Below are 19743 nucleotides of genomic sequence, written 5' to 3'. Positions count from 1 at the left end.
CATTTTTTACCTCAATCTGCGGAAAAATTCCTACTGGGCTCGATTTTGGTATAGACCTTCGTTACGGCGTTGTTATGAAGATGTTATAGAGGTCAAAAGGTCGCGAAAATCAGTTTTTCGCATATATCTCGTGACCTGTTGCTCGGAAGTCAATACTGCCGTGCTAAGCAAAAAGGGCGCATATCCATTTTTGTAGTTTTGAGATAAATGCATTTTACTGAAAAAGGAAAGAGTTGAGAATTGTATATATGTGCTCAGTTTCAAAAGTTATTTTGAGCAACTTGTAGTAGGAAATATACATATTTTTTTTTACACAGTAATAATATAATATTCAAGCTTCCGAAATGCGTAAACAATTTTTTTTTTAAATTCTTAGTGTTAGAAAAAAAATGCATTTTTCTATTAGGGAATACAGCGGAGAAATATCGTTGTGCTCATCTTCATTGACTATTTTGAGCCACTTGGAATTGGAAATGCGATTTTTTTAGTTAACATATAAATGAGGCATTGTTTCTGGAAGTCAAATATACCCTTAACTCAATTTTGGATTTTTGGCTCATACGCCCTTTTTGCTTAGTACGGCAGAATAAGGGTCTATGGGAAATCTGTTTGTCATAAAATTATCTACAAATATTGCCTTATGCATTTTTCTGTAAATCCAACCGATTTCGGACTATATTATAACGTAGACATTCAAACTACAGAAATTTGTTCAAAGTTTCGATATGACTCTTAGAAGTAGTCTAAGATTGATTTGGGGTGTTTTGACCCTCAAATGTTTTTACCCTGAGACCAAAACGTCTCAGGGTAGTTAATTTTGACCTGAGGGTCAAAATTAATTGCTAAGATTTTATTAAATAGTTAGTTAGTAGCTAAATAACTTAGTTAGTTAGTTAGTTAGTAAGTTAATTTGAATATCGATTACAAGTGAAACTTATAAAAACGTATTAATAAAAAGCAAAAGAGATTACACATGTATTTTTCAGTATTCAAATACTGAATTCTTCACTCTTAAATAAAACAAACCTATTATTACGTATCATGTATTATGCCTACGCTTGAAACAGCTCTATTCCGAAAACGGTTGGATTTACAGAAAAATGCATAAGGCAATATTTGTAGATAATTTTATGACGAACAGATTTTCTATAGACCCCTATTGACCTCCGAGCAACAGGTCACGATATATATACGAAAAACTGATTTTCGTGACCTTTTGACCTCTATAACTTCTAACGCGGACGCGATATCAATGTCGATTTTTCACATCTTCATAACAACGCCGTAACGAAGGTCTATACCAAAATCAAGCCCAGTAGGAATTTTTCCGCAGATAAAACCTAAAATTACTGGGCTATCGATCAAAGATGAATAAAAAATAATAGAAACATTTTTGTACATTTGGGTACCCTCTAAAAAGTGGTTGTCTGTAAAGCCGGTTGACGGACGATGATTTACGTGATAACGTCATAAGAAAACAGGTCGTGTCCTTTTGTTTAAACAAATGATCTAAAAATTATTTATTTGACAACTTTCTTGTAAAAAAAATTATAAGATAAAAAATCTTATAATACGAAGTAGTACGAAGCTGTTGAGACCAGTTAAATGCTACTATACCACTTTCAGTACCGCAGCATAGCGCTTCCCTCTCGATCAAAGATGAATAAAAAATAATAGAAACATTTTTCGTACATTTAGGTACCCTCTAAAAAGTGGATGTCTGTAAAGCCGGTTTACGGACGATGATTTACGTGGTAACGTCATAAGAAAACAGGTCGTGTCCTTTTGTTTAAACAAATGATCTAAAAATTATTTATTTGTCAATTTTCTTGTAAAAAAAATTATAAGGTAAAAAATCTTACAGTGAAGTACTTAAGCTAAAGATTAAGACCTTATATATTTATGTATATCTGTACGTTTTGTAGAAAAAACCGAATAACTTTTTGAATCCTATCATAATTTACAAGAAAAAGCTGAAAGAAATACCTTTTCTTTCTTTTCTCATTATATCAATTTTTTTTATATAAAAAGCTTACACAAAAATTACGCCATTTTTTTAAAGCTGATGAACAGAACACTTAAAATCGCTACATGGAATGCAAACGGTCTTTAACAACATTTATCCGAATAAAAAATCTTTTTTGACCCAAAACATATCGATATTTGCCTGGTGTCCGAAACTTGTTTCTCCAATGTGCAAAGTCTAGACAATGTAATAGAAAACTATTCATGTTACCACGCACCACATCCAGGTGACAAGGCAAGTGGTGGATCGGTTCTTGTAAAAGAAAGCTTAAAACATTATGAAGAAACCAAGTTTATACTAATGAAAATATGCAAGTAAAAACTATTAGTATTGGTATGAAAAAGAAAGAGTTTAAGATAGCAGCTATATACTGCCCACCAAGGCGTTCCCCCACAGAAGATGACTATTCAGATCTATTAAATCTTCTTGGACATAACTTTCTTATTGGTGGAGACACCAATGTAAAACACACCCATTAGGGTTCAAGACTTATATCAACAAAAGGCAAAAGACTTTACTAAGCAGCCCGTAAATACAATTGCGATTTGCGAATTCTATTCCTCCAGATCGCCAACTTACTGGCCTTCCGATACTAACAAAATACCAGACCTAAAAGAATCAAACGAAATCACTTAGTGTCGAAGGTAATTATGACCTGTCATCAGATCATACTCCAGTGATTCTATCACTTAGTGAATCGAAAGTAATAGAAAAAAGTAATCCAAAGTTTGTAAACAAGAAAACAAACTGGAATTAATTTAGGCTTTTAAGTTCTATAAATCTATGATCTCCCATGGATACAATCGAGCGAAAAGCGAATTGACCATGAAGTGGAACAATTTATTGCTGATGTGCAACAGGCCGCTGAAGAAAGTACTCCAACATTTTCTAATAGAAGACAAAATGAAATAAAATATCCTTAAGAGATAAGAGAGTTGATAATAGAGAAAAGAAGAGCTCGAAGAAAATGGCAAAATACTAGATTTCCTGATGGTAAAACAACGTTCAACCGTATAAGCAACAATCTTAAAAAACAAATTTACAAATTCAAAAATGATTCACTCAGTACATTCCTGAAGAATTTAACGACTGATGCTTCAACCGATTTTTCGAAAAGACCACAGTTACAAAACTCGCCCTTGAAATCTCAAGATGGGAAATGGATAGAGCTGTAGCAAATCGTATGTATTCGTTACTAAAATGCGGGTATCTGCTTCAGTAACGAGTAACGAAACGTTACTTTCTAAACAGTATCGTTACTCGCATGTTTCGTTACTGGGTACTGAAGTAACGAAACATACGAGATACGAAATATAAGAGTAACGACCCCATTCCAATTTCAATACTAAATCATCCGATATATGAGATACGAAACGAAGTGATACACTCAATTTGGCGCATTTAGCATCTCGTATTGATATCATTACCGTAGTCGGAATGCTAACTCCAGATAATTATCTGGAGTTTACTTTTGTCTCGATAAAAACAGTAGTGTTAAGGTATAGTTGAGTTATCGATAATAATAATTTATACAGAAGTATTAAAAGAGACGTTTTAGTATTTTCTCTATGTGGCCGAAATATACCCATGCCGAAACCAATGTGTTCATGACCTTTTTGTTAATGGTCTTGAAATGTAGCTTAAGAATGTATAAAAGTGTTTTGGTTTTTGAAAAAAATTTTTAATATTCATAGCAAAATTTTCAACTAAAAAAAAAAATCCGAGAAAACGAGGTTTGAAAATCACTGTCAATAGAAAAAAAAAATGAAAAATTGTTGGACATGGTTGTATTGAAGTGCTAATATTCCGAGATCTGCGCGATGTTCTTTTGAAATAAAGGTCTCTAAAGAATTGTGATAAGATTACGGAACGGATATAAACAAAAAATTACCAAAGTTTTGTCGAAAAAATAGAAAAAAATAAAAAAAAGTTTCCACGTTTCATTAAAAAAAAATCGAAAAAAAATCAGTATAGCTACCTTCAAACTCTTATAACATGAGAACGCCGCAACTTAAATTAATGTTTATGGCTTTAAAATGTAGCTTAGGTTATACAAATAGTTTTTGGTTTTTTTCAAAAAAAAATTTTTTTCACTCTTATACCAACGTACGAAACATACTTAAAATACCAAACATACGAAACGTATAAAATACATGAAATATACGAAAAGTACGAAGCATGCGAAAGTAACGAAAGTAACGAAACATACGAAACATGCGAAACATACGAAACACACGAAGCATACGAAATATACGAAGCATACGAAAGTAACGAGGAACGATATTATTGATGCGGGTACTAGTATCAAAAGTAACGTATACATGCGGGTACTCATTTTGTCGTTACTTTTACAGCCCTAGAAATGGATCGGTAACACAAAAGATAAAGCTAACCTTTTCGCTGAGCATCTTGCGAATGTTTTTAAGCCATACCCATCAAACACGGCTGAAAATAGCTTACAGTTTATTGATAAGATAGATGAAAGTAAAATTCCAATTGTAAGAATAAAAGAAATAAAAAGTATGTGTTTACATCAACTATCACTTAGCAAAATCATAGAAGAAAGAAGGTTAATTCCAAATCATCAGTTTGGCTTTAGGTCCTACCCTGTATTTACTATACACAAGGGGTATCCCTTTTGCTAATCACACCATAAGGGCTACTATTGCAGATGATACCGCAATTTTGGTACCCGACAAATGTGTCTCTAAGGCAGCAGTAAAACTACAAAATGCCGTCCACACAGTCAGAGATTGGACCGAAAAATGGCGTATCAAACTCAATGAAACAAAATCTTCACATATAAACTTTACAAATAAAAAGATAAACAATATTCCAATATTCATTAATAATCAAGCTGTACCTTACGCCAATACGGCCAAATACCTTGGAATGACTTTGGATGCAAAGCTAAAGTGGAAAGAGCACATCAAAAAGAAAAGAGAAGAACTAAACTTGAAATATAGAAAAATGTACTGGTTACTTGGTAACAACTCTGATTTATCAACCCAAAACAAAATAATGCTGTATAATCAAGTACTAAAGCCTGTTTGGACCTATGGAATCCAATTATGGGGCTGTTCAAAGAAAACAAAAACCGAAATCAGCCAAAAATTCCAAAACAAAGTCCTTTGTGGAATAGTTAATGCACCTTGGTACATAAGAAATAGCGATCTACATCGTGACTTACAAATAGAAATGGTTACAGAAGTTGTTAAAAAATACGCTGTATCGCACAATCAGAGACTGCAAAGTCATACTAATTCTGAAATGGAGTCCGTCCGAACCATATTCGGAGATTAAGAAGAACCAAGCCTCATGAGCTTATGGTATACAATACATGGGAAAGTATTAAACATGGAAAAGCGTAAAAGGTATACAAATAATTTATTGAAAACAATGATTTTTAATGAAAAAAGTGAAAAAATCATTAAATTCATTTTTTTATATAAATTGTATACTATCTGAAAGCCTATTATTGATTCAGCTCAAAATATTCATATCAACCATGTCTGCACGACATCTACAAAAAGAGCTAGAATTTTTTGAACCCAATCAGTTTTCATCAAAAAAGGCAAAAATATGAACATTTTGTATCGTCTCACGCCATGTTATATCATAAGAATGCCTATATTTCACCTTTCATATGACGCTTCAATCATATTTCTACGATGCCTACAAAAAAAGTTAGAATTTTTTAAATTCAATTCAATTTAACATTGTGTAGCTTGTAGTAAATGTTCCGTTATGTTTTATATATCAAATGAAATGTAATGTTTTCATACTCAATTAAATAATTAAATTTGTATATGCTCTAGATCAAAAGAAAGAACGTGTTGAAAAATAGAACTTTATTTTACCGTTATCTCAAAATTGTGACTACAAAATTTATTGAAATTTTGCAAAAATATAGTCCTGCCTATTATATCTTCAGTATAAATTTCATTTATTTATCTGTTGAAGAAAAAAAGATAAAAATAAAAAACGGTTAAGAACGGTCAAAAAACTTGGGACAAACAAACTTGTTTTTCCCGTTTTTCGGTCAAAAATAATTTTAAAATACCCAGTTTTTTGCACATGCATGCGCACATGACTAGATGTATGTATAAGTTTGAAATTTTTTGAATGCTACGAAAAGTTTCAAAAAGTAAAAACCAACTCAAAAATACACCAAAAAAGGAGGTGTTTTTCAAAAATTCATATTTCGAAACGCAGAGACTTAAAAAAATACGTACCAGACCGCTATTTTCCTTTTTTATTATTTTTCGAATGTTATATCATAAGAATGCCTATATTTCACCTTTCATATGACGCTTCAATCATATTTCTACGATGCCTACAAAAAAAAGTTAGAATTTTTTAAATTCAATTCAATTTAACATTGTGTAGCTTGTAGTAAATGTTCCGTTATGTTTTATATATCAAATGAAATGTAATGTTTTCATACTCAATTAAATAATTAAATTTGTATATGCTCTAGATCAAAAGAAAGAACGTGTTGAAAAATAGAACTTTATTTTACCGTTATCTCAAAATTGTGACTACAAAATTTATTGAAATTTTGCAAAAATATAGTCCTGCCTATTATATCTTCAGTATAAATTTCATTTATTTATCTGTTGAAGAAAAAAAGATAAAAATAAAAAACGGTTAAGAACGGTCAAAAAACTTGGGACAAACAAACTTGTTTTTCCCGTTTTTCGGTCAAAAATAATTTTAAAATACCCAGTTTTTTGCACATGCATGCGCACATGACTAGATGTATGTATAAGTTTGAAATTTTTTGAATGCTACGAAAAGTTTCAAAAAGTAAAAACCAACTCAAAAATACACCAAAAAAGGAGGTGTTTTTCAAAAATTCATATTTCGAAACGCAGAGACTTAAAAAAATACGTACCAGACCGCTATTTTCCTTTTTTATTATTTTTCGAATGACGTTTTTCAAATTGTCAAAAAAAAATTTCCTCTTTCTATAATCACTACTTTGTCAAAGGTCTACCTCATGTTTAAAAAAAAAAATATTTATTGCATGGTTTCATATTTTTTTAGAATTTTTCCAATACCACTGTCAGCCTACCAACAAATTAGTCTATCGATTAAAAAAAATTCAATTTTATACAACGTCGCGTTTAGAAAATAGCCAAAATGACGGAATTTTTAAAATTCCTTCATTTGTTTTCAACTTTAGGATAATGTCTAAACAAAATTTTTGTATCTCTAATAGTATATTTTTAACTTTGAATTGAAATTTTTGCCGCACTGCTAAAAATTTCAATTGGAACGGGAGAAAATGGCGTCACTTTTTCGTGGATGCTGCCATGGTCCATCGATTTTTTAAGATGTTATCACGTCAAAAAACATCCAACACTCTTAAGGGAACACAACGCCTATGTTATTATAAGTTATTATAGGTTAGTTTTTAGGTCTATCACAGCAACATCTCATCGACTAACGTTATTTAACAAACCACAATCACCGTGTCAAACCAGAAGAAAATATGATAAACAATGAACAGTAAACCTTTTTTTGAACTTTTTCCGACCTTGCGCTCTTGTGAAACACTTACCACCGCACAATGGGACCAAACGAACCAAAACCATCTCAAAATTGGTTTTAAAAATTTTTGTTAATTTCAAAAATGTAATGATTGTTTAACATAATAGTAATGTGCGCAATTATGATAGCATACATTTAGTCTAAGAGCCGGCAGCATATTTTGGCAGTTTTGATATAACCGAAATTCGAGTGTGCACAATGCACTCCACATACATATCTAGATATGCATCACAGTATGTCAACGGAAAAAGTCTGGCAGTGATCTTTTTCAGCTTTCCCTTACCAGGCGCATCCAAAGTGCAGCAAAAAATCAACTTTTGGCGTTTTGGTATAACCGAATAAATAATACACCAAAAATCATAAAAAATCCCCTGATTTCGAAACTGTGGGTACCGCAAGTTTCTTTTTCAGCTTCCCCCCCCCCCCCCCCCCCAGACCGCTTCAAAGCATTTTTAAGTGCATTTTTCTAATAAAAAACCTACTTACTTATTTTATGTTAGGTATAACCGTATGATGGTAACAAATTAATATTCTATGTCTATTCCAGGTCTAGAAAATATAATTTTTAGCCAGCTATTTTTCAGCCTTCCCTCTGCCAGACACCCTTAAAGGTTTCCCAAACAGGTTTTTCCATACAAAAGACACCTAGTTTCTGTTTTTTTCTTATAAAATTGAAATAATATTTTTTTGTTTAGAGTAACCATATGATGGCCAAATATTAACTTTCTCTGCCTTTTCCTGATTTATTAAATGTAAGTTTAACCAGTTTTGTTTCAGCCTACCCTCTGCCAGACGCCCTAAAAGGTATCTCAATAGTACGGGATAGTTAGATTTTGCTATATGGGGGTCTGGGAAAAAATCCGAAATGCATTTTGACTTCAGGGCTCGAAAGGCATAAAGACACGAGTCTTATGTCGAATTCCTTTCAATGCAAAAATCGAATTTTCGGCGATCTCGAAGCGAATTTTTTCTGAAAATCATGTTCCATAGAAAAAAAATTCGCCTCAAACGAAGCAGAATTCGAATTTTTTTTAATCCTTCTTTTTTGAGAGATTTACATGGATTTGCACACACACTTGGAACATTTGACATTTCTCAAACGTCAAGCTGAAAGATTCCTTCGTGTTGTTTGTTTATTTGAGAATACCAACTTCAAATAAAGAGTAAATTATAATGGAATATCGTGTTTTTATTGCGGAAAATATGAAATACATAAAAAAAAACAATGTGCGATCAAAATATAATTTTTCTTGGCATAGTTCTTGTGAAAAAGCCAAATTACTGTGACTTTTCTTCTCGTGATTATCTTCAGGAAATTTTTTTCTCTGTAAAACCACAGCATACGGCCAAATAATTAACCTTTTACTTCATCTTCACTCAGATCTTAATAATATCTGCAATTTCCTATTGATTTAGATTAAATTAAATTTATATTACCGAAGCAAATAAACAAAATTATTGATCAAAGGAACCTTTGGTTTTATTTTACAGAAATTGTTTTGATTTCAGCTTGACGTTCGTGTAAAAATTGTTGTCAAATGACACACACACAATCGCAAAAAGAATTCGGTTTGTTTTCATGTTCCTTTTTAACACCAAAAATTCGATTTTTTTGAGGCGATTCAAAAAATTGAAAGGAATTCGACATTAAACCACATTTTGTACAATCGCACATAACTCGCGTATTTTTGAACCTACAGAAAAACAATGTATGACAAACTTGAAGTAATTTAATTTTCTGCAATATATGTTAAATAACATTTTTCGATTAATTTAAAAGTTATAACATCATAACATTTTTCGATTGGTTTAAAAGTTAGGGTGTTTTTTTTTTAAACACGTCAAAAAGTGATTTTCTTATTTTTGTCATATCTCTTTTACTTGTGCGTTTTTTAAAAAATTTGTTCGTAGTAAAAGTTGTAGATCTTTTTATTACCTTCATTTGTTACAATATTGGTTTTTCAATTTGACAGACCGTTTTCCATCTGTAGGCAAAAAACTTCAAAAAAATTGCAATTTTTTGTATAGGGACAAACAAAATGACTCTTGGTGCGGTTGTACAAAATGTGGTTTTAGACTCTTTCGATCCCTGGGTTTATGCTCTTTCGATTCCTGAAGTCAATATGCATTTCGGATTTTTTCCCAGACCCCCATATAGAAAAATCTAACTTTCCCGTACTATTGAGATACCTTTTAGGGCGTCTGGCAGAGGGTAGGCTGAAACAAAACTGGCATTTAATAAACTTACATTAAATAAATCAGGAAAAGGCAGAGAAAGTTAATATTTGGCCATCATCTGGTTACTCTAAACAAAAAAATATTATTTCAATTTTATAAGAAAAAAACAGAAACTAGGTGTTTTTTGTATGGAAAAACCTGTTTGGGAAACCTTTAAGGACGTCTGGCAGAGGGAAGGCTGAAAAATAGCTGGCTAAAAATTATATTTTCTAGACCTGGAATAGACATAGAATATTAATTTGTTACCATCATACGGTTATACCTAACAGAAAATAAGTAATTAGGTTTTTTATTAGAAAAATGCACTTAAAAATGCTTTAAAGCGGTCTGGCGGGGGGAGAGCTGAAAAAGAAACTTGCGGTACCCACAGTTTCGAAATCAGGAGATTTTTTATGATTTTTTGGTGTATTATTTATTCGGTTATACCAAAACGCCAAAAGTTGATTTTTTGCTGCACTTTGGATGCGTCTGGCAAGCGAAAGCTGAAAAAGATCGCTGTCAGACTTTTTCCGTTGACATACTGTGGTGCATATCTAGATATGTGCACACTCGAATTTCGGTTACATCAAAACTGCCAAAATATGCTGCCTTATAAGTGTTGTATATCAATAAAAAGGTTAGATTCTCTACTTTATAAATCCGTCATTTGTTTTTGAATGTACTTTAAATTGATTGTTTAAAAAAATACAATTAATGGGAAGTAATTCGGCCAACTTTAATTTTCAATTGTAGATTTCTCCTTTGCCGACGACTGCCGATGTCGAGTTATGAATGAATTTAGAATCTCATATTACTCAAAATTAAGGAATAAAAATAAAATTTTGACCATATGTGCGCTATTTTTATTCACGGTCAAAAATGTATAAAATAAAAATTTTCCAAAAATGTTTGCAAATCTTTTTTTTTACTGTCATCTACAGGGTGTCTCAAAATTAATGATTCAAATGAAATATTCTGATGGGCTATTTAAATGGCTCTTAAAGTTTGGTAACTTGCTTATCCCAAATATTTACGGTTTTCTATTAAATGCACTTCTTGTGAAATTTCTAAAAATTCCAACTTTAATAAAGTATTTTGCTTCCCCTGTTCATAATTTATTTTTGTTTTTTTACAAATCTGTCCCGAAAACAATAATTAACAATTAGGAACAATTGACAAATAAAAAAAATTATTTCGCTACAAATTAGTTTAAGCAAAAGCCTATGTTTTTTTATTGTTTTTTTTACTCTGAAAAACCTTGTTTTGTTGAATTCAAATTATAGTATCTTTCATCCTAACTTCAATTTCCGAATTTTGTATACTTTTTTTTTTGAAAACAAGTTATAAAAATGATAAAGCAGTTTCAAAATGTACAATTTATTTTTTAGGGTGTTGCTCTAAAGTAAAAGTAAGAAATTGAGTTTCATTAAAACTGCTAACTAATTTGTAGCGATATGGCGAACAAAATAAATAATGTTTTGATTAAATAATTATTTATAATTATCAATTAATTATTAATTATAATTGATTCTTATTTACCAATGTTTTAGTGAACGTTTGTAAAAACAAAAATCAATTATCAAAAAGCGTAGAGCGCATTTTTGTTGCGTGTTCTTTTATAAAGTTTGAATAAAGCGCTCCACGCTTTTTGATCTAACAGTTTCCTATAAGACAATTAAATTATTTTATTTTATAGTTAAGCGTATTTTTAGTTTTTAAAACTATATTTTATTTTTTACTTTTTAGTCTTATCATGATTAAAAGTTGGTTCAATTCGCCCTTTTCTATTGCTCGTACCTGCAAGGCTAAAATGATTTTGGGGTGTTTCGACCCCTCTCCCAATGCCCCTCTCCAGGGCCCCTGTTCTGTAACTTTATCACTGGCGATAAACGTTTTTCAACGTCTCTAAAATTCATTCTCTTCCATAAATAAAGCAAAATTTCTTTCAAATTCAGAATTTATGAATTAATAAATTATGATCTGGAACAAAATTTCTTTTATGATGAGATTTAATGGATTTTAAAGTCATTCAAATATTTTATCGCCAGTGATAAAAGTTACAGAACATGGGCACAGGATCCGGACCACCAAAATATTGTGTTGTCACCCGAACTACATATATTTACAAATTTTCAGTTCTATACCATAATTGGCTAAAACTGATTTGGGGTGTTTCGACCCCCAATGCCCCTCCCCAGGGTCCGGAACACCAAAATATTGTGTTGTCACCCGAACTACAAAATTTAGTTTTAAGATTTCATTACATTGTTAGTTAGTTAGTTACAAGCGAAGCTAATACAAGCTTATTAAAAATATACAACCGACGCACAGTGTGGGAATTCGCTCATTTAGCGGAATTAAATTAATAGCGCTTAGAAGTTTAACTTTTTGAGAAGTCTTTTTTTGCGAGATTAATTATAAATATATCAATAATGAAATATAATAACAATTATTTAAATATCTCGTCAAATTTTTTATGTTCAGAGCTCTGAAAGTACAAGTTTTTGCCTTTCGGTGGATTAATTTTTAAAAGTACTGTCACAAAAAAAAATTTACCATTTCTTTTTTAAATAGTATTAAAAAATAAGTATAATAATGGGTAGAGGTACGATTAATAACATTTTTATAAACAATTTTGATTTACAGAGCTCTAAAAGTACACGTTTTCGGCATTTTGATAGACCTTCTTAAAAAATTAATTTCGCGTAGAAAAAAAACTTAATTCATTTTTGTTAGTAATATTTATAACTATTACATACGAAAATGAAATAGAACTAATTTTGTATGCATAATTAGCCAATTTTTTGATAAACGGAGTTCGGAAACTACATAAAGGTTAACTGGAAACATTGGGTTTTTTGCCTTTTTTGCAATACTCATCAAATTCTTTTTTGTTTCATCTTATGATGGTCCGCTATCATAAAATGAGAAAGTTATTTCATTTTAGACTATTTACAGTAGTGTTAAATTCAATGAGTCGGGAAAAGTATGTGAATTTCAAGCTTCCACCGTTTCGAATCTTTAACAAAGCGTTCTTATAGTTGCCATAAACAATAGAGTGGAGCGTTTTTGGACTTTTCTTTCAGATCACTGCGTGCAACTCATGGTTTATGCCTTGTGCTCTTCTGAACATATTCTGATACTTTTTTTTTATTCGACAATGGAAAAATAAAAATCGGGAAGCCTCTGAAGATTGCTCGTATTTCACGAAAATCGATATTTTATGAGGCGTTAGAACCCATCTAAATTGACTTAATCTTTTTCATTTCACTACCAACTGCTCATAACTTATGCTGAGTGATCTCTAGTACCAGATCTGAACCCCTATTTTGAGTCGTTAATGGAAAAAACGAAATCGGGAAGGCTCCGAAAAATGCACATTTTCGCAAAAATTCAGATTTTTTAAATTTAATAAAATCCCGCCCAGAATAAATTTCTTTTACAACTTTTTTGTATTTGCTATATTTGTGAGAACCTCATTGAACCTTATAAGCTATGGAGCACTCAAACTGAGAACTTTTCTGTAATATTGACGTCGTTTATGGGGGATTTAAGAAAATGCTACTTTGACATCCCCTGACCCATTTCAATAGAATTTTAAACTCTAATACTACACTTAAAAACTTCGTTAATAAATTTAATTTTTATATATAACACTAACCTTTGTAACTGCGTTTAATTTATGTCGATATCTTAGTTCAATCCTTAGATATTTGACATTTAGGTGTTTCCATAATTCTTGCCTATACTATTTTCTTGCCCATGCTAAATTTTTATTTCGAAGTCAAAATGGCGTTATAATAATACCGTTTAACGATTTATTTTTATGAATTTAGCAATATTAAAAACAAAAGTTTGTGGAAAACAAAAGATTGTATGGTATTTAAGAAAACCGTCTGCAGGTAAAGTTAAAAAAAAATTAAGCATGGGCAAGAATTATGGAAACACCTAAATGTCAAATATCTAAGGATTGAACTAAGATATCGACATAAATTAAACGCAGTTACAAAGGTTAGTGTTATATATAAAAATTAAATTTATTAACGAAGTTTGTAAGTGTAGTATTAGAGTTTAAAATTCTATTGAAATGGGTCAGGGGATGTCAAAGTAGCATTTTCTTAAATCCCCCATAAACGACGTCAATATTACAGAAAAGTTCTCAGTTTGAGTGCTCCATAGCTTATAAGGTTCAATGAGGTTCTCACAAATATAGCAAATACAAAAAAGTTGTAAAAGAAATTTGTTCTGGGCGGGATTTTATTAAATTTAAAAAATCTGAATTTTTGCGAAAATGTGCATTTTTCGGAGCCTTCCCGATTTCGTTTTTTCCATTAACGACTCAAAATAGGGGTTCAGATCTGGTACTAGAGATCACTCAGCATAAGTTATGAGCAGTTGGTAGTGAAATGAAAAAGATTAAGTCAATTTAGATGGGTTCTAACGCCTCATAAAATATCGATTTTCGTGAAATACGAGCAAACTTCAGAGGCTTCCCGATTTTTATTTTTCCATTGTCGAATAAAAAAAAAGTATCAGAATATGTTCAGAAGAGCACAAGGCATAAACTATGAGTTGCACGCAGTGATCTGAAAGAAAAGTCCAAAAACGCTCCACTCTAATAAACAAATTTATTCTATCTTCAGAAAGCAAGACATTGTCCAAGCAACGAATTATAAATGACCAAGCACTTGATTATTAACTTAGGTATGAAAACATGAAAACCCTGTTTAAAAATATCGATAAACGTTATGAAAATTAAAAAAATTTAAATTATTTAAATTTTCTTATTATTACTGAAACGACCTTTAACCGATATAATCTTTTTTTATTCCTTGGTAGTTTTCTTTTTTAATTTTTCAAATTACTTAGTTCTTTTTTGCTCTTACTCTAAATTTTGGATTTGAACACCCTGTATTTCTGTTATAACTATTTTTAAATGAAATTCACTAGCCTATTGTTTTTTAAACACCCTGTGAACTAATTTATAACATAGCTAATCAAATCCTAATAAATTATTCAATTTTGACGGTAGGCCATCTTTTTTTAGTTGAATAGTCACTTAGCAAAATCGAAAAAAAATATATTATAACATAATTGGGGTGCCAAATTTTAGTGATTCTTGATAGATAATAAATCAAGCTTTGCATTGAATATTGTCTCTTAGCGGAATGACGCGGAATAATTAAAGTTTTGCTCTAACAAAAGTACAAAAATCGGAAAAAAATTTGTTTTTAACTTCAATCACCAAAACAAAAATGTGAAACACCCTGCGAAATAAAAAATTTATTACATAATTATACCTTGATATTTAGGAAATATAAAAAAATAAACCTTTTATTAAAACTCACACCAAACGCACTAGAAAAAATTAAGAGCTAAGTAATCTCTTCTAACAAATAAACAGAATAAAAATCGCCAACTGCAACTTCAAAGCTGTTTTTTTTTTTTGTTTACATGATCCCCATCTAGTGGTTAAGATATCTATGAGCACGCGTTTTCCGGTCCTCATAGAATCTTTTGAAGATTTCTACACCTACCCACGGACAAAAAAAAAAAAAAAAAAAAAAACATGATCCCCATCTAACAATGCTTTCGTTACTTTTTACAATCCATTAGCTTTTAGAAAAACCGGTTTTGACATCAAACAAGACAAGTCATTTTTCGAATTAATTTCCGCTAAATTCAAGAAATCCCACACTGTGCGACGCCGACGAAGCGAACTTTTCTCCGACGAAAGCAAATAAAGCAAGCAATAAAATGCACAAAAGCAAAGAGATACGTCAAAATGAGTTTCAAAATTTTCTAATTATGGCAACTTTATATAGCCACTAAAATGGTAAGCTAACGAACTTATATCCAATTTTATAAACAACCACTAAAAGCACTTTAATCAAAAATCTTTTTAAATTTTATCAAGCCCTTAAATTTTTTTGGTTTCACCAATCTGTAAATGGGAAATTTTAGAGAAATTTTTGATAAAATTGAGTTCTCCTCAAATCCCTGGAAAAATAAACTGTTTTTTTCTTTCTAATAAGTGAAATATGTGAGACAAAAAGAGAAAGCATTATTGTTGAGAAAATACCAATGTCCAATTTCATAAACATTAAAAGCACTTTTATCAAAAACCTTTCTAAATTTTATCAGGTTTCACCAATCTCTAAATGGAAATTTTAGGAAAATGTTTGTGTTCTCCTCACATCCCTGGAAAAATAAATTTTTTTTTCTTTCTAATAAGCGAAATGTATGAGAAAAAAAGAGAAAGCATTATGTAATGAAAAAAATGACAAGAAATGCAAAAAAAAACAAAGCAAAGCAAAATCAAACAAAACAAAAAAAGTAACATAGTTTAGTTTTCATTTCTTTTATTTTTAATACATAATGAATGCTGAAAACAAGAAAAAAGATAAATGACGGCTAAACAAAAACTCAACATCTAATCCACAGATGCTTTTGGAAAGTCGGAACATAATTTTTGTAGCAGCATCTTTACAAAAGCAGAATGGATTCCTGCGAACCCGGAATACACTTTCACGGCAAATTACTTTGTTTTTCATTTATAATCCAGTCAAATAAGGGTTTCACCTCGGAATGAATGCTAATAGAATTTTTTTTTGCTCAATATCTTCGTTTTGGCATTCTATAACATTCCTCAAAAGTCTAGAAAAATCAAATGTCCGCGAGTCGCGATTTTCAAGGTCAAAGCGCGAAAGGAGATTTTCAAAATTAGCAATAATAGACAATGGTATTATATACACATATGATACATGTCTTCGAGGTATTTTTTAATGCTGATGCCAAAAAATCTAAAATCAAGACAATCTGACGTCTCTGAAAAGAGTTATACCAGTTTTTCATCTGTCAACCCATATTATTATAACAGTTGCAAACTTACTACCGAAAAACCCTTAAAATGTATGGTAGAGGAACCAAATTTTGCATGAAGGTTTTCATATCCATTATTATTAGGAATCAAAAAATGCAATGAAAAAAAACATTCATATCTATGAAAAATAGGTATTTTTTGAAAAAAGGGGAAATTTTGGGATATGCACTAACAAACATCCTGGTACAATTAGTTGAGCTGTGCTGTAGAGTTTTGTATGGAAACAAAATTCGGATAAGTATTATATTCAAAGCTTTTTAAAAGAAATTGAATCTGGTAGGTACACAAAAATAATATCTTACGGGCAAGACACTGCTTACCAGCAAATAAAAGAAGCAGCCATATATCTTCTATTTTTTTATATGATGAAGTGAATAAAATATGTTTTAAATAGGGAAGCTTTCTGTGGCCTTGCTGTGTGGAGGTCAATTCTGTTGAAAAAATTCGTCATCGGCAAAATGTTAAAGAAGGATATCATTTCTCAAATCTTTTTAGTTTTTTGCAATGTTCCAGTTCAATACATTCGTCTGATAAAATTTGGTGAATTTTGTTTGCTTACAGAATATAACAGTATTTTGTACATACTAAATTTGCTAGATCTGTTGCATTTATTGAAACAACTATCAATTTGTTAATCATCAATGGCCAGCCAATTAGAGAAGCAATGTAAGCAACCTTATCTAAGGCAATTTAAATATTATTATTAAATATCACTTAGGGCTAATTTTTTGAAAAGTTAGATAAACCTAAGTTAGAGCTTATTCCTAGGAATAAAAGTTTTTTTTTATAGTGACATTTATTCTTCTGATAGTCTATCTGAGGATTGAAAAAGCAGGGCTTAATCTAATAAATACAACTGAATGTTTTTTATATTGTAAACCGCTGATTAATACCTGAAAACGGACGAATTCCAAAATATCGCCAAAATTATTTTTTTTGTTTTTACTATTTTAATAGAGGTATTTTAAATTCCCATACAATTTTAAAACAAAATTTAAAAAAAAATTATATTTTCAAATGAAATTTTTTTTACAAAACTTTGCGATTCGTTTGTCTGAGGTTAGGAAGACTTTTAATTCAAAAGTTAAAACTGTTATTAAGTAAAAACGATCACAACAAAAAACATTACTGTTAAAAAAAAAACCAAGTTCTCCTATGTTGAAGTTATGCTGGCACAAAAAGTACTGAAATGTAAAAGTGTACCAAGTTCTAAAGCTTGGCTTTAAATTTGTATAAATAAAATGTTTATTGTTTGCTTGGCAATTTTTCAATTAGCTTTAAAAATCGGTAATATTAAGAAAAATTGTCAAGAGAACAATCAACATTTTATTTATACAAATTTAAAGCCAAGCTTTTTTTTGCAAGGTATTGCTGTAGAACTTAAAATCTCTATAATTGATGAACACTCAGAGAAAATGGGCGGTTACCACGCCCCTTGTCTAAAATTCTCAAATTTTAAATTTTTTCTTTTGTTTAAACTACCAGGTCTACTATGCTACCAAATTTTAAGGTTCTACGACAGTTAGAAATGCTCTATAATATTTGATGAAAATTCAGCAAAAATGGTCGGTTGCCACACCCCCTATCTAAAATTCTCAAATTTTAAATTTTTTATTTGGTATAACTTACTTGCTTTACCATTCTACCAAGTTTCAAGATTCTACGATAATCAGAAGTGCTCTAAAAAATTTGATAAAATTTAGTGAAAATGGGCGGTTACCACTCCCCCTGGCTAAAATTCTAAAATATAATTTTTTTTCCTTTATATAAATCACCAGCTCTACCATTCTACCAAATTTCAAGATTCTACGATAATCAGAAGTGCTCTATAATAATTGATGAAAATTCGGCGAAAATGGGCGGTTACCACGCCCCCTGGCTGAAATTATCAGATTTTAAATTCTGTTTTTTTGTATAACCTACCAGCTCTACCATTCTACCAAATTTCAAGATTCTACGATCGTCAGAAGTGCTCTATAATAATTGATGAAAATTCGGCGAAAATGGGCGGTTACCACGCCCCCTGAACTGAAAATCTCAAATTTTCGATTTTTTCCTTTGTATACACCACAAGTCCTATCACCATGTACAATTTCAAGTTTCTACGATAGCGGGAAGTTCTCCATAATTTTGATGATCTATCAGGGAGTCAGTTACGGTTTTCGCGATTTTTGAAGTCCTATATTTTAGAAACTACTCATCGTAAAAAGCTGAAATTTTGTGAGAAATTTGGGTTCGGCCAGCTCAACAAATGTAGCGAGTTTGAATATTCTGGCATCTTTGGTGTGGAAGTTAGAGGGGGGTCGAAAATGGCCTGAGTTGTTTCCTGTAAATAAGGGTGTAGTGCCAAAGTTGCTAGAGAACTTGGCTGGGCACTACCGTGCCCCTTGATTTTTATTTTAACTTTCTGGGCTAGCGGAAAACAATGAACAGTTGTTTTAAGGTAAACTATTCAATCGAAGTACTCGTACAGTACATTTTATTTTTAGGAGAGGATAGCCTCAATTGGTCAAAATTAAAGCCTAGTACGCTGCTGATAAGAAACGAAAAATCCCATACAAAAATGAAACAACGAAATGGTAAACCAAAAATGTCGTTCAACTTTTCGTTCTTTAGTAGGTACGCTGTTCGGTACAACGAAATTGAAAGTCTAAACTTCTTTTTCGCACACAAACAATTGCCGGGGACATTCATTGTGTGTGGAAAAATGACATTTTGAGTTTTTTTTGTTTGTTTTTGTTGTTCATTTTGTCATTGCATGTCTTTCTGCGATGCGTGTTTGCTTTTTTTTCATTTATGTTTTGTAATTTTTGAGTATTTTTCGGTCCAGATTTCGCAAGCATTTCGTTGTCTTAGGGGAGACCTATGAAAAATTTCGTTTCACATCAGCAGCGTTCTAGGCTTTACATTCGGAACTTTTCGATTCGAAATGCAAGACGCACAAATTTTAATGTTTAATAATTCAAAAAGCCCATTTTCAGGTTTATGCCTGCTATCAAAACTTATGAAAAAAAAAAAAAAAAAAAATTGGCATGACCCCCCCCCCCCAAGAAGCAAACCT

General features: G+C 31.1%; 1 protein-coding gene across 16 annotated transcripts in view; it reads left to right on the top strand.

Annotated features, from left to right (window-relative positions):
- LOC129908810 (uncharacterized protein CG43867) overlaps positions 1-19743 on the top strand; it is a 276259-nt gene that overhangs the window by 97367 nt on the left and 159149 nt on the right. The gene's annotated exons all lie outside the window — the stretch shown is intronic.

The sequence above is a fragment of the Episyrphus balteatus genome, chromosome 2 (assembly GCF_945859705.1).
Source record: "Episyrphus balteatus chromosome 2, idEpiBalt1.1, whole genome shotgun sequence".
Classification (NCBI taxonomy): domain Eukaryota; kingdom Metazoa; phylum Arthropoda; class Insecta; order Diptera; family Syrphidae; genus Episyrphus; species Episyrphus balteatus.
This window is presented reverse-complemented; position numbering and strand designations above follow the sequence as displayed.